Below are 16,536 nucleotides of genomic sequence, written 5' to 3'. Positions count from 1 at the left end.
ATCTGCCATCAGAGTTACTGATAACATGCTGCAAATGGACGGACCCTGACCCTGCTCTTCGGCCACAAAACAGTAAGAGAGAGAGAACGAGCTTGAATCCTCAGCCTCATTGTTAGCGCAGTGCGCAGTGGCAGCCAACACTCATGTTTAAATTATGATGGCTTCTAACTTGCGCCGCTTATCCATATCCCGCTGCTGTCCATGCCCATGATCGAGCACAAGAAGCAACAACAACAACAACAACAACGTGTTCAATGTGGGCATATGGGCTCTCATCATTGTGTCAGAAGTCATGTTTCCCCTGACGACCCATTGACAAATGCATTAAAATGAAGACTTCTTATTTGAGAAACAAACATCTGCATAAAAAACTACTTTTGTTTTGATTTGCAGAAGCACAAGGATTTGTGAAACAAAAGATAATAGATATTTAATATGGGCTAACCTTTGCAAACCTTTGATCTTAATAAGTAAATTATAGACTTTTCTAATTCCTCCTCATCATTTCTAAAAAAAGGAAAAACTATTTACCTTTAGAACTTATTGAGTTTTTGGAGCTTTTTTTGTTTATGAAAGAGATGCAGATTGATAAATTATCTCAGGCATTACATTATACTGTTCATCCTGGCGTATGCGTAACGTGAGTTTGTCACTGGCAGCTGTTGATGGGGATCAAAAACAAACAGATAAAGGCAACAACAACAACAACAGCAAGAGCAACCACAACAACCAAATATCAGACAAAGATTTGACTGAGCTTCATTTTATTTAAACACAATCGCTGATGCATAATTAATTAAAAGGTTGTTTTTTTTCTCTCTCGTCTTTTTGCTGTGCTGTTTTGCTGCTAGCTGTCTTCTTTTCAAAAAACACGCCCCAAAACGGTTGCCAGCTCTTGGTTTTTTTTTTTTTTGGCCTTATCTTGTAAATTGAATTATGAAATCGTCAACTTGAAACTGAACTGAATGCACTAACACACAGAAAAAGACAGAGAGAAAGAAAGAGAGAGCTGGCTGCTCCTTTTTATCCATAGAACTGGAAAATCAGTTAAGCGAGCATGACGACGACGACGACGACAACATAGTCGGTTGGTAGGAGTAAGAGCAACAGCTGCCCGCTCCAAGCCAATGACCAATTGGCTTTGTGTATATATGTATGTATATATATATATCTTTCCGTGTGTGTGTGTGAGCAAACAAAACGAGCGTTTAACATAATCATATCATATCGTAGCTGGCATCACATCGCTACTGCGAATGTTGCTGCTGCTGCTGTGCCTGATGTTGCTTCCTGAGCAGCAACCACTTAAGTTGCCTGGCCACAGGACCGCAGGATGCCTTTTTGCCATTTGCATATGTCTTTGTATCCATCCATCCATACCATATACACCCTTTACTCCGAAGTCACCCCTTCTCTGGGCTGTACCGAATGAGCGGCTTTTAAGGCATTATCTATGGCCTCTTTCATAATTTTTGTTTTTTTTTTTTGTGGAATAACGAGAAATCTGAAAACGCTTTCCGAGCTTCTAATCAAAACGACAGCATCTTTGGGTTAGTTTTTTCCCCTGGTTCTTTTTTCTTCTTCTTTTTTTGGTAATTGAGAATATAATTACACAAATTACATCGCAGTCACCAGGTTTATCTGACCGTTAGCATCTGTTTAATCTCCATTGCCGTCCATCGTTCAGTAGTCTGTCTTTGACAGGGCCAAGTGCGTACTTGGCTTAGTGAAGTATCCGTTGGAGTTGGAGTCAGTTTGGAACATGTGTCCGCTTTCACAGCCAAACGCAACCATACATAACACAAACACACACACTCGCACAATATTCTGAATAGATAGACCCAACAATTGTCACTTCCCAAAGCAATTACGGCACAATTTAAGCGTGTAAACAAAAAATTACAAAGTTGTTAGGGCAAAATGGCAAACATTGTGCAAGTCATCATTATTGTGGCGCCTCCGAAAACTGATGTTTACTATGACAGACAGAGAGTCAGACAGACAGAAAGACAGAGCGACAGTCAGTACGCAATGTGGGGAAAAACCCAGACGTGTTATAGGTGAAGATAATGCACTTTGTCGATTAAGTATGCAGTTGACACTCGATTTTCAATAAAACACAAAATCATTAAGTTTTTTATATTAATTAGTTTTAATTACTAAATCAAATAATTTCCTGTCATATCGCAATCAAAATCTTATCATCTTTAATAGAAGTAATTGACTAAATCAGTTGAATTTTAATCTACATTTCATCTTTCCAACTTTAGCATATTGAAAAGAAAATAACAGGAAAGTATTTTCAAAAATAAACCAACTTTGACGTTATAGTTCTGGTAACTGAAGATCACTACTAACTTTTGAGTACCAAAAATAATGTGATGAATTAAAATCATCTTAGCAACTTATGTCTTGTGGTATCTTAGGACATGACTCTTTGCTAATGAACAACTTTTACGCGTCATTCTATCGACTATTTATAGGTCCTGCCAAGTGCTTTGAATATTCAAGACTAGACGTTGTCAATGTGGTTGAATCTCACACCCTTTGGGCTACATTTAGCGACGCACATCATCAGTCAAATTGTATTGGTCAATTGGGCAACAGTTGGTGTTGGTATTTGGTGTTTGCCCCCCACACCTCACCTCACCATACCTCACTTCACTCCAATCGAACACCTTCCCCTTATGCGATTTTGTGGCTGCCTCGGCAAGTGTTACCTTTCCAATAAATATATTTGTTTACGCACAAATAAACTTGTTGTTGGTAAATTTATTCGGGCAAACCCAGAAGAGCAAGTGAACCGAAGCGAGGAGGACTACACTTGAAGAAAATTTATGGCTCCAGTTGATTGAGATCCTTAGCCATTCGACTAAATGCCATTAATATGCCGAATATTGTGTGCAGTGTATGTCAATGTGTTTATGTTTCTGTCTAATTTCTTATCAAATTTTGATAATCAACACTTCTTGTGTGCGTTCTGTCCCCCATGTGTGTGTGTGTCTCTGCTCTGTTTGCCATGCAACTTGCTTATGTTTGATTTCTGTTCCAGCAACCACAAAAACGACAAAATGTTTGCTTAATTTATCGCAGTAGCATCGCTCGAACTTGTATGAAAATTGAATTTAATTGGATGCCACCGAAAAAAAGAAGAAAAAAAAACTCTGAACAGAAGGCCTTAGGAACTTTGGGTGTGTGGTGTGCCGATGTTTTTATACCCTGACAAACTTGAGAACTTTATAAGATTTATCACAGTATTATTAAATTAATAACTGACAAAGCAATCAACTACTAACAGTTAGAGCTTCAAAGGTCATTTGACAATAGAATTTGGTGAATAAGTTTCTTTAAGTGAGAAAGTCCACAAAGTTCAGTTGGTTCTTTAATTGTAAATAATCTAATTTAACATATATGTATGAAACTCTAATTAAAGTACTTTGAAGGATCGAGAAGGATTGAAAAACCTAAAAGATCAAATTTAATTGAAAAAGATACCAAAATTTTGGTGATAGTTTTGATAGTTGTTAGATTCGCCTGTGACTTCCAAATTTATTATACTCTTCTGTTTGGATAGTGTATAAACGACATTAAAAATTGAAAATGGAATATATCATTGAGCTGATCATTGAGCCCCTATGCCTATGTCTTTAAATATCTACATAGCTAAAGATTTGAAAAAATCTAGTCATAATTTGGCATTGGATGTCTTGACTTCCTGTTTCTTATCAGGTCCGTTGGATCGCCTGTTCTCACCTATTTAAATGATGCAGCAGCAGCAGCAGAAGCGGCAGCTGATTGAATCGACTTTTCCTAATCTGGGGGAAGTCGTCTCTTGGCTGCATTTTGTTTCGTTTGTTATCAACAAACGAGAGATAGGAAGAGAGAAAGAGAGAGAGGTTTAGAAAAAAAAACAGAATAACAAAAAAGGGAAACAAAAAGTGGAATCTCCTTTTTTTTAAATTCATTTTTCTGTTTGGTTATCAAGTTGGTTTTTGTTGCCACCATCTCGGGTCCAAGGCAGCTCATCACGTGTCTAATTTCTCGCTGGCCAAATAGTCCTCCGGAGAGTGCCTTTGTATCGTGTTTGTGGCTTGCTTTGGTTTCTTTTTTTTTGCTGTTCCTCCTTTCACTTATCTTGATGATGGCGCGCAAAAATGTTTACAATTCCTTTTTCTGTGTGTGTGTTGTTCTGTGTTCCCTTTCGCTTTTCCTCTACCCTGTTTGGGCCTCACAATGGCAGCCAAATTAAAAATGTTTCCAGTGGTTGGCCTGACTGGGCTTCATTTTTCATGTTGGTCACTCAATTGTCTGCGACACATGCCAAAAAGGTGGACCCATCGTCGTGGTCGTTGTCGTCGTCTTTAGCAATCAGCGTTTTGTGTCAAATAACAAATAAATATCACGCATGGCCAAAAACGGCAATCAAAGCCATCAACTCTGCTCACAGATGCCAAGGCCATGGACAGGGGACAAGGAACAGGCAAAAGGGTCAGGGATAGAGCCAGAAACATCATGGACAATAAGCAATAAGCATGCCACATCCTTGGCAATCGGAATCGGAACGAGTCGCACGCATTTCGATCAGCTGGCTGTGATAAAGTTCCTGGGGCATTGCTTCAATCAAAGGCCACACTACCAACATACATAGTTTAGGTTAGTTGTTGTCTAGCCCCTAAAGCGCAGTCATAATTATTTCATTATGGCCATTTGTTTCATCAGACCCCCCCATCCTCGATTCCATCTTTGTCTGCGTCTCCTTCTCCGTTCGCCCCCTTCTGCCAACTTCTGTTACTGTGTTGATGATTTGACTGTCTGTCTTATCAATTGGTCGCCATCTTAATTGTTTGTTGTTAAACACGCAGCTCGGACTCGGACTTGGTATTTGGATTCGGTTTCAGAGGTTTTCGGAGTTGAAATTGGAATTGAAATTGGGTATTCAGTCAGTCTTGGTTAAATAGATTTTTCTGCTTATTGATTTTTCATTCGAATTTCGTCGTGAGGCCCGTTGATTTATTGTTGTCCACTTAATTTGTTAGAGATGCTGTCCAGATACTAAATCTCGGCCTAATGTCTTTTTGGCTCTTGCTACCACTAATTCGCTGTAGATCGTTTTGATGACCGTGTTATAAACAAGCAAACAAACATCCGTACGCACAAATATTTATGGTTTTTGGCGTTTATCGTTGAAAAGATTTTCGAAATGTTGAAATTAATTTTTTTCTCTTACAGTTTAGCTTTTGAACTAGTTTTGATGCGTTTTTTTTTTTCTTTTTTTCAAGAAAAAAAGGCCTCCACCAACTGTTTAATATGCATACTAAGTTCAATGTGGGAAATATTTTCAAATCAAACTTTATTTTTTTGGTCAGTCCAATGAAAATGTATTCCCAGCTTAATAATTTGTAAAGAAATTTGCGAATCAGAATCAATAGATTCAATACTTCTAATTTCTATGAGTTTGTATTCATCCTAATCCTAATCTGAATATAATTTCCATAAGGAATCTTTAAGAGCTTCAAAACTAACCGAAAGAATTTAATAAATTGTGCGGTTAGCATTGAAGGCGCTTTAGATGTCATTCCTTCTACTTAATATTCACTCTTCCTCCCTGGAGTCCTTCTTGTTTGAATACAGCAATTAGACACTCAGTGGTCAAAACAGTGGCCGATTGCTTACTGTCCATCTAACTGCTAGTCCAGGTGTGTGTGGTCACTGCATTTGGAAGCCGCAGCGGTTGACAATAGAAGACAATAGATAACTAGTCGTGCCCCCCTCTGCCTCCCACCCTCACTCTGTCACTCCCGTGTTGAGAGGCAGACAATGGCAATTGTGGCCGGCTGAGAATGTTGTCATATGTCGCCTCCGTTGTTGGTTTGTATGTCGGTGTATTTCATGTAAACAAATAACAAATTAAATGAAAATTTAAATAAAAGAGACGGTACACACACACACACACACACCCAAACAGACAGAAACGAACACACGAATCACGATTTATGTGGCGGGGCAGGATAAACCCAAAAAAATACTCAGACGCCAGGCTATGTCGACGTTGTGGTTCATGTAGGCGAAACCCCGCTGATCGAATCAAATAAAATCAACACACACACACACGGAAATATACACACAATCACACAAAAAGGACAATCAAAAGGTTGCTTGGTAGCTGGCAAGGATTTCCCCTTATACATATATAGCATTGAGGGTTGTCCTTATACCTTCGTGCTCCTTGGCTTGGCTAGGCGGGTGGCACTTGGCTATAATTGGGATTTGTATTGAGTTATTATTTATAGCCAGTCTCGGTCCCAGAGACCCAGACCCAGAGCCAGACCCATACCTCGGTCTTAGTCCCTGGTTGGTTTCCAGTTTGAAGTCAAAATAGAGAAATTATCGGGTACAAGTTTTGCGTGTGGAATTGATTGATTTGCTTTTACTAGCTGCCTGTGTGGCCATGATGGCCATGCGGGTTGGTCGGATCCGGTAGGGTCGAGGATCCTTATTTTCATGCGAGCTCTTTGCATGTCAATAGGTGCTAAAAATTGACTTTTTGGCGACGCCCCGACAGTGGCAAAACTTGCCTGAAACTTAATTAACCAGACCCCAAGAAGATATATCTGGCAACAACAGAAGCCATGCCCCATCAAAAGATAAACGCACGACAATCAGTCAAAGAGCTAGAGAGGAGAGCTGCAGCAAAATGCAGCTGCAGTCGGAGTCTGACGACATTTACATACTTACAAGGAAAGCAGCCAGCCAGGCAGACAGACAGTCAGCCAGGAGTAGCTGCTGACTCTGAAGTGGGTAGAGGGAAAGGCATGGCGATGATATATAAAAACACAAGAAATTTGACATGAACTGTGGAGATTTCAAGGCAAAGATAGCGCCAAAACGATGCGATGCTGCTTGCGAATGAGTCGAGAGAAAAGCAGAGAGAGGGAGAGAGCGAGAGAGACAGTAGAGAAAGAGACTTGAGAATGGCTCCTTGAATAATGGCCAAAGGACGGAACCGAGCCGGAGCCAGAACCAGAACCAAAACCAAAACCAGACACCAAGCAATTGTAAGAAAAACTCAAGAGGGTAAAAAGGTATGTGGCCAAAAAGAGAATATAACATAAAACACATAAGAAATGAGATGAAATGAGAATGGGGGATGAGATGAGAGTTCAGTTCAGTTGAGAGCTGAGAAAAGGTTTTGTCGAGTTTTGGGATTTTATTTTTGTGGTTTTTGGTGAAGATGACGCGATTTCTAGATTTGATAAGCAAAATCATTTGTGATAAAATAAATAATTGAGTTCGTTTGCATATCATGGGAAAGCATCTCTCAACATCTCCAAGGGACCAGCAGCAGCAGCCGTAGCAATCATAAACATAAAGCCCAACAAAAACCGATTTTAATAAATTCATAACCTTGTATTATGTAAAGAGTGAGAGAAAGAGTAAGAGAAGGAGGATGAAGTAGGAAAGGGGAACAAGAAAAAGATTGAAACTCATAAGTTCTTATTTTATTTGTTTTGTGATTTTGTTGGTTTTCTGTGTCATAGATTAGACCAAAAACTTCTTTAGACAGACTTCAATCAAAATCGGTTTTGGTGGCTATCTGGCCCAGCTATCGGTCTATCTCTTCAGTCATGTCCCAATCCCAGTCGCAGCCGCAGCAGCAGTCTCAGTCACCGTCACCTCAGTCGGGGCGCACCTCATGGCGATAAAGGCGTTAAAATTAATTATCGACTGCCACATTGCTGCGCTTGTGCTGTCAAATCTTTATCGCGTAATTGATTTCATAGCTACTGCGTTTGCTTTCCTCAAATTACACACTATACATAGACATATATATATATGTGTCTCTCTCTATAAGTATATTTATACTTCGTTGAAAGTCTCATTCAATTGTTTAGACAAAGACAGAGAAGAAGCAACCAAGGGTATGGGTTTGGGTCGATGGGTTCTAACTTGATGATGGTTTTGGGGGCAATTGGGGTAAGGCAAAGCGTTCGTTCGCTTGAAGAAACCAAAAAAAAAAAAAAAACATCATGATAAGAAACTGTGATTTTTATTTTTCCCAACTGATTTTTGATTTCCTGTACAATTTTGATTAAAAACTCTATGCCAGAGGCATATTTTTGGGCACGTCGTCAGACAAATTGAAAACAAAGTCTAATCAGTGGAAGCAATTGAGCAATTTCTGAGTTACCTCTTACTTGAGAGTATTCCCAACGCCATAGGTAACGAGTGAGCCAACAATTACATTCACCAGGTGTATAGGGAATCAATACTTCGAAGCAATTGTGAGCTGCTTTAGCCCATAATTTCTTTGCTACTATTTCTGGAAAAAAACACAGTAAGAGAATCTAATCAATGACAAGCTATGGCTGCCTGTATTTGATAGATAGTGGCAGATGGCACCTTAAGGGGCCCTAGTTAAGTTAACGTTGTGAAATGATTTTGAGAAATGCTTTAAGATTTGCCATACGATAAGCAATGGAAATGAAGATACTGCGCTTTAGTCAAATAATTCGATTTCTTGAAGTGCAAATGGGAAACTTTTACTTCTGAAACTTATCCGCCCCATATCTCTCCTAAAATATATGTATATGTATAGCTACTTTCCACTTGAAGAGACCACCATGTGTTTCTGGGGTCGGCGCTCGGTCTTCAGCTCGCATTCATTTTAGCCTTTTTTCTTTGTGCCTGCTGTAATTAAAACTTAAAACGCTTTTTGTTTTGCAAGCAGCACTTCAACATTCACCATTCTTCTTGAACCGCAAATAAAAAAGTTCAGATTTACCCCACCGCCAACAGCCAGCCACCAACCACCAGTACACCTCACAAACCTCAAGGGTTTTTCATTGTAAAAATTCCTATAGAGAGCGTGCGACTTCTTTAGAACAAAAAAACAAGAAAAAGAAACAAAAACTGAGTTGGTGGGCAAAGTTTTTGTGTGCGGTAACCCACCCCGCAGGGCCAGGGCCAGGACCTACAGACCAGACGCACTTGGTGTTGCGAGTTCAAGTGATGTGCAATGTGCCGCACGTGCTTCAAGTATGCCAATATGTTGCAGCTTCGATTTCGCGGCACATGCCAAAGTATTCAAATTGTACGCCAAGGCAACACAAAAGATTGTTTCAAAGTTTTAAAACATGAACCAAATGTCGTGACTATTCGCTCGATATTATAGAAATAATTTGTCAAATTAACTATTTACATTTTGCAATTGTTGTTAATTGTGTAATAAAAGTATCACCGATTGACATGTTTTTTTCACATTGTTTATAAATGCATTTGGTTTACATAAGAAATAAGATCCCGAAATCCGAATTTGGAAGTCACAATGAATAAAAAGGTCTTTAATACTTTCTATTGCTTTTTTTTTTTTTTGATAGTAATTAGTAAAATAAATAGTTTTTTATCTAAATAAAAAGTAAACGGCAGTCACATTCATTCTTCATTTCATTTAAAAGGTATCATATGTATATATTTCCAAGTTACCTGTGACCTAATGCACCTGTAACTTGGTCTAGTGTGCATAAATCATCAATGTAATAGCAGCAAAAACAACAACAACAGCAACAACAACAGCAGCATCAAGGGGTCAAGGAAAATATCTACCAAAATAAACGCCCGCAGCGTCGATGTGGCCCTTTGTGCCCTTAGCCCTTGGCCCTTAGCCAGCCTACGCCCTCTGCCGTTGTTGCCTGTGACGAAATATTTAGTCGAAAATATTGTCCCTAATGCTGGCGCCAGACAAGTCTTATGCTGATGATGATGACAGACTTAGGCATCCTACACAAAACAAATCCAACCTGTCACACTAACGACTTCTGCGAAGACAATGGGCCCGAACCAGGGGATTGAAATTGGAATTGGTACTGGGCCAAAGCCAAAGCCAGTGCTAGAGCCTGAGTCTGAGTTTGAACCCGGGCCTGGGCCTAGGCCTGGCCCTTCTGTGTCTGAGTTACTGTCGGTGGTTGGCTTTGCCTTCCTTTCCTTTTGTCTATAAGCCAGAAGTGTTGCACTAGTTTTGAACAAACAGCAAAATGAAAGACAACAAAAACAAAAAAAAAAAATATGGCCAAAAACAAAAGGATCTCGACCTGGGCCGGCGCTTTGTTTCTGTTTTCGGCTGCTATGTACTCAGATTGTGTATGCACATTTTATGGTGCAATTCTTTTGTGCTCTCGCACTTGGCGAAGGCAGGCCAATATTTTTATTACCCGCTTGTACAAAAATTTATGAAATACAAATAGCAACCGCTAAGAGTTATGACCCGGCGCTAGGACCAAAAACTACTGCACACACTAACACGCACACACACTCACAGTAAAGACAAAAGAACTGTGAAAGGCATGGGTGGGTCAGGCAGAGGGTTAATATTAGATCAAGTGCACAAAGTGGCGCCACAGACTTCAAAGAGATCAGCCAAAGGCTTTTATTTATAAGACCAGATGAAGACCAACATACATAAATATATATTGAGTTCCAAATTTTGCATACTTTTGCATATATAAATGTATGTATGAATGATCAATCCATAACATGTTTAATCTTAATTAAAATATGGCAAACTAAATGATAATGTCTTTGCTTTAATCATATCTACAATTTGCAATATTTATAGAACGATCTCACCGTTGGTACTCTAAATATCTATTGCATATTTGTAATTGACTAGAAGGCTCAATCGAATGTAAACAATTGCTTTGATAAGGTGCGCGAAATAAGTAGGTGGGACACTAATAACTGAGCCGATTACAATAGTAAAATAAACCAACTGAAACACCTTACTATGACTTTAAAGGGTTTTATTTGGTATTCAAACTTCAATCAGGCTGAGAGATGGGAGATCAATAAAATACTTGTACTTTACATTATTATTAACTTCAATATCAAATACCAATCATTTCTATAACAAGTACAGTGTTAAGAGTTCCAACTATCTCGTTGTCCTTGTAAATTGAGCCAACTCCTTTCAGAATGCCAATTGGCATTATTTGAGGCCAACCATCAGTATTGATTAGAACATTTTTAAAGTAATAAACTCCCTTTGGAATGGGGCATTTGGATCCATCAAAGGGAAGATCGGTGTTCACATTATACTTTAATGTTGCTTCGGCATACCGTTTGCCGTAGTTTTTAAATATTTCACAAATGGGCAGCTTCGGGATGGTGAATGGTATTTGCTTATAATCACCACCGCCCGTTGGATCAATATAGGCATCCGCCGACAGATCAAAATGTTCATTATCCATATCTTCTAGAATTGTTATGGTGCCATTTAAGGCTCGTTCGCGACCCAGTACTCGTAGATTTGTGGTGGCAACAGGACAATTGGAATTGGCCAATAAATTAATGGATTCTAGTCGCACCTTGTAGTTCTTGGGCAGCAAACACTATTTAGTAGAATATGCTTATTTCTGTTGGCCTTTGGGAAATTCAAATTTTATTTATGATACTTACCAAGGATTCGACGAGCAGCACCCAAAGGGTAGCAAGAGTTTGCACAAGCATTGCAACTTAAATGAATTTCCAAACTCAAATAGTTCAGTATTTTTCTTTCGTCATATTTATAATGGAAGAATAAAATGATGTAATAGTTGTCATTTCAGCAATCTATTATTAATTTAATTAATTAATTACAATGTAGCTCTTGTTATGTACCTGTGATTCAATTACGTACAAACAAACTACGAGAAATCACCATACATATGGCCACAAAGTAGTCGTATCTGTTATAGTAAGATTTAACCTTATCAAGATTAGAAAGTGCTAAATTATGTCCAATCAATGGCAATGCAAGTCGCATACTTGATTCCCAAAAACATCAGAAGGAAAGGATCATAATCATTATCTTAACTATATGATCGAAACTCTAAGCGTATATTGCATGTTTTTAATTGGCTATAAAGTACTTCTTGTAATGCACAAACTATTCACATTTAAAGCTTTAAACATCTCATTGGATATTGTTGAGAAGCAATTCATTTTCCCAAACTACTTGATTTGTAGGACAATTAATTTTCCATTACGACTTCTATTAACTAAACCGCAAACGCCTTTTGAGAATGCAAGTCAAAAGTAAACAATTACTTCAAATTTTAATCAGAATAAGAGATCAACAAACTACATTTATTTCATTTTAATATCAAGTATGTTTTCAAATACCAATTTTTTCTATATTTAGTAGGGTAATAAGAGTTCCAATCAATTCGTTGTCCTTATAAAGGGAGGCCACACCTTTCATAATTCCAAACGGCATTACTTGAGGCCAACCATCAGTATTGATTAAAATATTTTTAAAATAATACGTTCCTTTTGGAACGGGACATTGGGATCCATCAAAGGGTATGTCGGTATTAACATTGTACTCTAAAGTTGATCCGGCATACTGTTTGATATACTTCTCTAATATTTCGCAAAAGTGCATTCTCGGTATGGTAAATGGCATCTGCTTATAGTCACCACCGCCAGATGCATCAATAAAGGCATCCGCCGATAACTCAAAATGTTCATTATCCAGATCTTCCAGAATCGTTAGAGTACCATTTAAAGACCGTTCACGTCCCAGAAAACGGGCAGTTGTAGTAGCAATAGTATAATTGGGATTTGGTATAATATCAAATGATTCTGGTCGCACCTTGTAGTTCTTGGGCAGCAAACACTATTTAGTAGAATATTTTTATTTCTGTTTGCCTTTGGGAAATTCATTTATTTATGATACTTTACCAAGGATTCGACGAGCAGCACCCAAAGGATAGCAAGAGTTTGCACAAGCATTGCAACTTAAATGAATTTCCAAACTCAAATAGTTCATTATTTTTCTTTCGTCATATTTATAATGAAAGAATAAAATGATGTAATAGTTGTCATTTCAGCAATCTATTATTAATTTAATTAATTAATTACAATGTGGCTCTTGTTATGTACCTGTAATTCAATTACGTACAAATAAATACGAGAAATCACGATACATATGGCCACAAAGTAGTCGTATCTGTTATAGTAAGATTAACCCTTATCAAGATTAGAAAGTGCTAAATTATGTCCAATCAATGGCAATGCAAGTCGCATATTTGATTCCCAAGAACATCAGAAGGAAAGGATCATAATCATTATCTTAACTATGTATATAATGCAACCATTAAAACTCTAAACGTATGTATATTGAATGTTTTTAATTGGCTATAAAGTACTTCTTGTTTGTAGGACAATTAATTATCCAAACGCAAACGCTTATTGAGAATGCAAGTTAAAAGTAAACAGAATAAGAGATCAACAAAATACATTTGTTTCATTTTAATATCAATTACCAATTTTTTCTATATTTAGTAGGGTAATAAAAGTTCCAATCAATTCATTGTCCTTATAAAGGGAGGCCACATTTTTCATAAATCCAAACGGCATTACTTGAGGCCAACCATCAGTATTGACTAGAATATTTTTAAAATAATACGTTCCTTTTGGAACGGGACATTGGGATCCATCAAAGGGTATGTTGGTATTAACATTGTACTCTAAAGTTGATTCGGCATACTGTTTGATATACTTCTCTAATATTTCGCAAAAGTGCATTCTCGGTAGGGATAATGGCGTCTGCTTAAAGTCACCACCACCAGATGCATCAATAAAGGAATCCGCCGATAACTCAAAATGTTCATTATCCAGATCTTCCAGAATCGTTATAGTACCATTAAAAGACCGTTCACGTCCCAGAAAACGGGCAGTTGTAGTAGCAATAGTATAATTGGGATTCGGTATTATTTCAAATGATTCTGGTCGAACCTTGTAGTTCTTTGGCATTGAAGACTGACAGAACAGACAATATTTTAGAATATTTTGTTACTTGCAAATAAATTTAACTTTACCCAGGATTCAACGAGCAACAAACAAATGATGAAAATACTTTCTAAAAGCATTGCAACCTGAATGAATTTCCAAATACAAATATTTAAAATATATATTCTCTCGTCATATTTATAATGGATGAATACAACGTTGTCATGGTTGACGTGTTAACTATCTATATAATTAATTAACTATGTATATTGTAACTCTAGTTATGCACAATTAAATGATTTACAAATAAATTACGAAAAATCGCAATATACATTGCTATAAATTATTTGGGTTTGAGCTGTGAAAATGTTTAGAAAACGTAAACAATAGATTTTGATGTTTATGACCTTAAGTTAGCCAGAAAGTATAAGACATGTCATATGATAGCGGAGATTAGTCATTATCAAGATTTTAAAGTGCCAAATGATGTCCAATCCATACCAAGTGTTTAGCATATCTTTTGCAAATCATTCGGCTATCGGATTTCCCAGATTTCGTAGACAACTTGGCTGGCTGAACATCAAAAGAAGAAGACAAGCCGCTGCCAACACCTCTGCGAGCGATACAGCTGCATTGATATAGGCATATTTTGAAACGATTTCTTGGGAAATCTGATATGAATTCAAATCTTTTTGAATATTCTTCTCCTAAATGTATGTAGATGTGGCTTTACATGCCACATGATAAGCACTTGTTCGCCGATCGGCAATCTAAGTATAGAATCTTGCAAGATCGAAGCAAAAACCCGATCGGCCAGCAATGATAGGCACATTTTTGCTAATCCTTGAGTTTCCTTTTGGCTAACGCCCTATGCAGACAAGTAAGTGGTAGTAGGTATTTGTCTGTCGCCGTTGTGGCTTTATGCTAATGATCGTTTTTCGTTTATGGTTACGGTCAACCAAAACTAGACCAAGACACATTATTATTGTATTCCCAAAAATCACTCGAATTGCAAAAAGAAAGAGAGAGAGTGAAAGAGAGAGAGAGAGAGAGAGAGAGAGAGAGAGAGAGAGAGCGAAGACAAATGCTGTGCGCCTAAATATTGCAAATCTGCTGCGGCTGTGGCCCATTGTTTCAACCGTTTTGGCAGCGGGTGCGAAAAAAGAAAGAAAAAATCTCTTAATCGGCACTGGCGACAGCATTCAATGAGTTTTCAGTGCCTGCGCCGCCAGGCACTTGAAACATGACAATATCAATTTGTACGTACAATGGCCTAATCTGATAATCAGTGCAAACATGTCCTTTGTGTCCATTGTGCGTCGAACAATGCAAACGGCATAGTTGTGCGCCAGGATTAGATGCCGGATGCAAAAGCGCTTGTCGAGGAGCATTGCCAAATAAAACTTTTCCATGCCAGAGAGTTCATTATGCGACGACTATTAAATGATTAATGTTGATTTTATGTAAAACACTTACATACATACATATATGTTCATACATACCTAAATAAATACATATATTTTTTATGTTGTTCCATAAAATGATCATAAAAGGCGTTGGAAATGTTTATATGTATGAGAAACGAGTGGGAGACAAGGAGAGATGATCACTGTACCCAGGGGCGGATTAACAATTTCGTGGGGACCTTTACTTTAAAACGTTTTCCGTTTGATAGGAATGATTATGAACACAAGTCATAAGTATTATGTGGGGCCTGCCTCTGAATGCGGGCCTTGCCAAGTGTAAACTGAACTCACCAGAGTTTGACTGCCTTTTGGATGTGCCTTGTCAATCAAATGTGTGGAGATGAGACAGAGACACGAATTGACAAACATAAAAATGATCGACAACAATGACACTCTGGGCGGCAGGAATGTCGCGGATAAACATCTCAAATGTGGCCTGGGCCAGCGCCATCCAAAAAGGAATGAGAGATAGTACTCATAAGAGAAGGAGAAGTTCATTTATCATCGGCAAAAGAAGTTGTGGAGTTAAATGGGCGTGGTTTTAGGCGCAGCATGAATTAATCATCACAGAAATCAAATTGAAATTGATATAAAATGAAGAAGAAACAGGAAAAATCACAACAAATGCTTGAAAGATTGAGGCAAACGCAATTTAATGAGCTGCATCCGAGGGTTACAGTTCTATATTAGACATCAGGCAGCCCTCTGAATGGTTGAAACCGGGTGGTGGGGGGAACAAGATCGAGGGACGAGGGTTCAATTGCTAAACCACAAATTGACTTGTTTTGTCTGTGTTGTTTGGTGGACTCCCCACGAATTAGTTGCATAATTGAGTCATAAAACCAAATGTGCCAAATGTTAACAAAACTTTTTCTCTCCCCTTCAGTAAAGTTTTTGTAAAGAAAAGGGAATAAAAAAAAAACAAAATAAGAAACAATTGTGCAATTGCATTAATTGCCTGGCAGTTACTGTCAGTCCTTGGAAAAACAAAAGCCACGGGATATCGGCAAACTATAGTTATATCGGACAGTTGGAATGGCAATTGCATATGCTTGGATTTAAGTAACTTTTTGGCAATTGACTTTGATTGCCAGCCACTCAATTATGTCATATCAACAAATGTTGAATGGACTTTTAACTCGCTTTGATTATATAATTTTTGGTATGTTCTTCTTTGGACATTGTATTTCCCTCTAGTTCTCCTCATTCCATCGTTCTGCTCTGTTCTTATGCAGGCGAAAGAGGCGAAGGCCTTACCTTTTATGGTTGGCCATTAAAAGTCAAAATGAGCTTGCTCAGATTT

The sequence above is a fragment of the Drosophila tropicalis genome, unplaced genomic scaffold (assembly GCF_018151085.1).
Source record: "Drosophila tropicalis isolate 14030-0801.00 unplaced genomic scaffold, ASM1815108v1 contig_878, whole genome shotgun sequence".
In the NCBI taxonomy this organism is placed as follows: Eukaryota; Metazoa; Arthropoda; class Insecta; order Diptera; family Drosophilidae; genus Drosophila; species Drosophila tropicalis.
The sequence above is the reverse complement of the archived record's forward strand: the minus strand, read 5'-3'. Positions refer to the sequence as shown.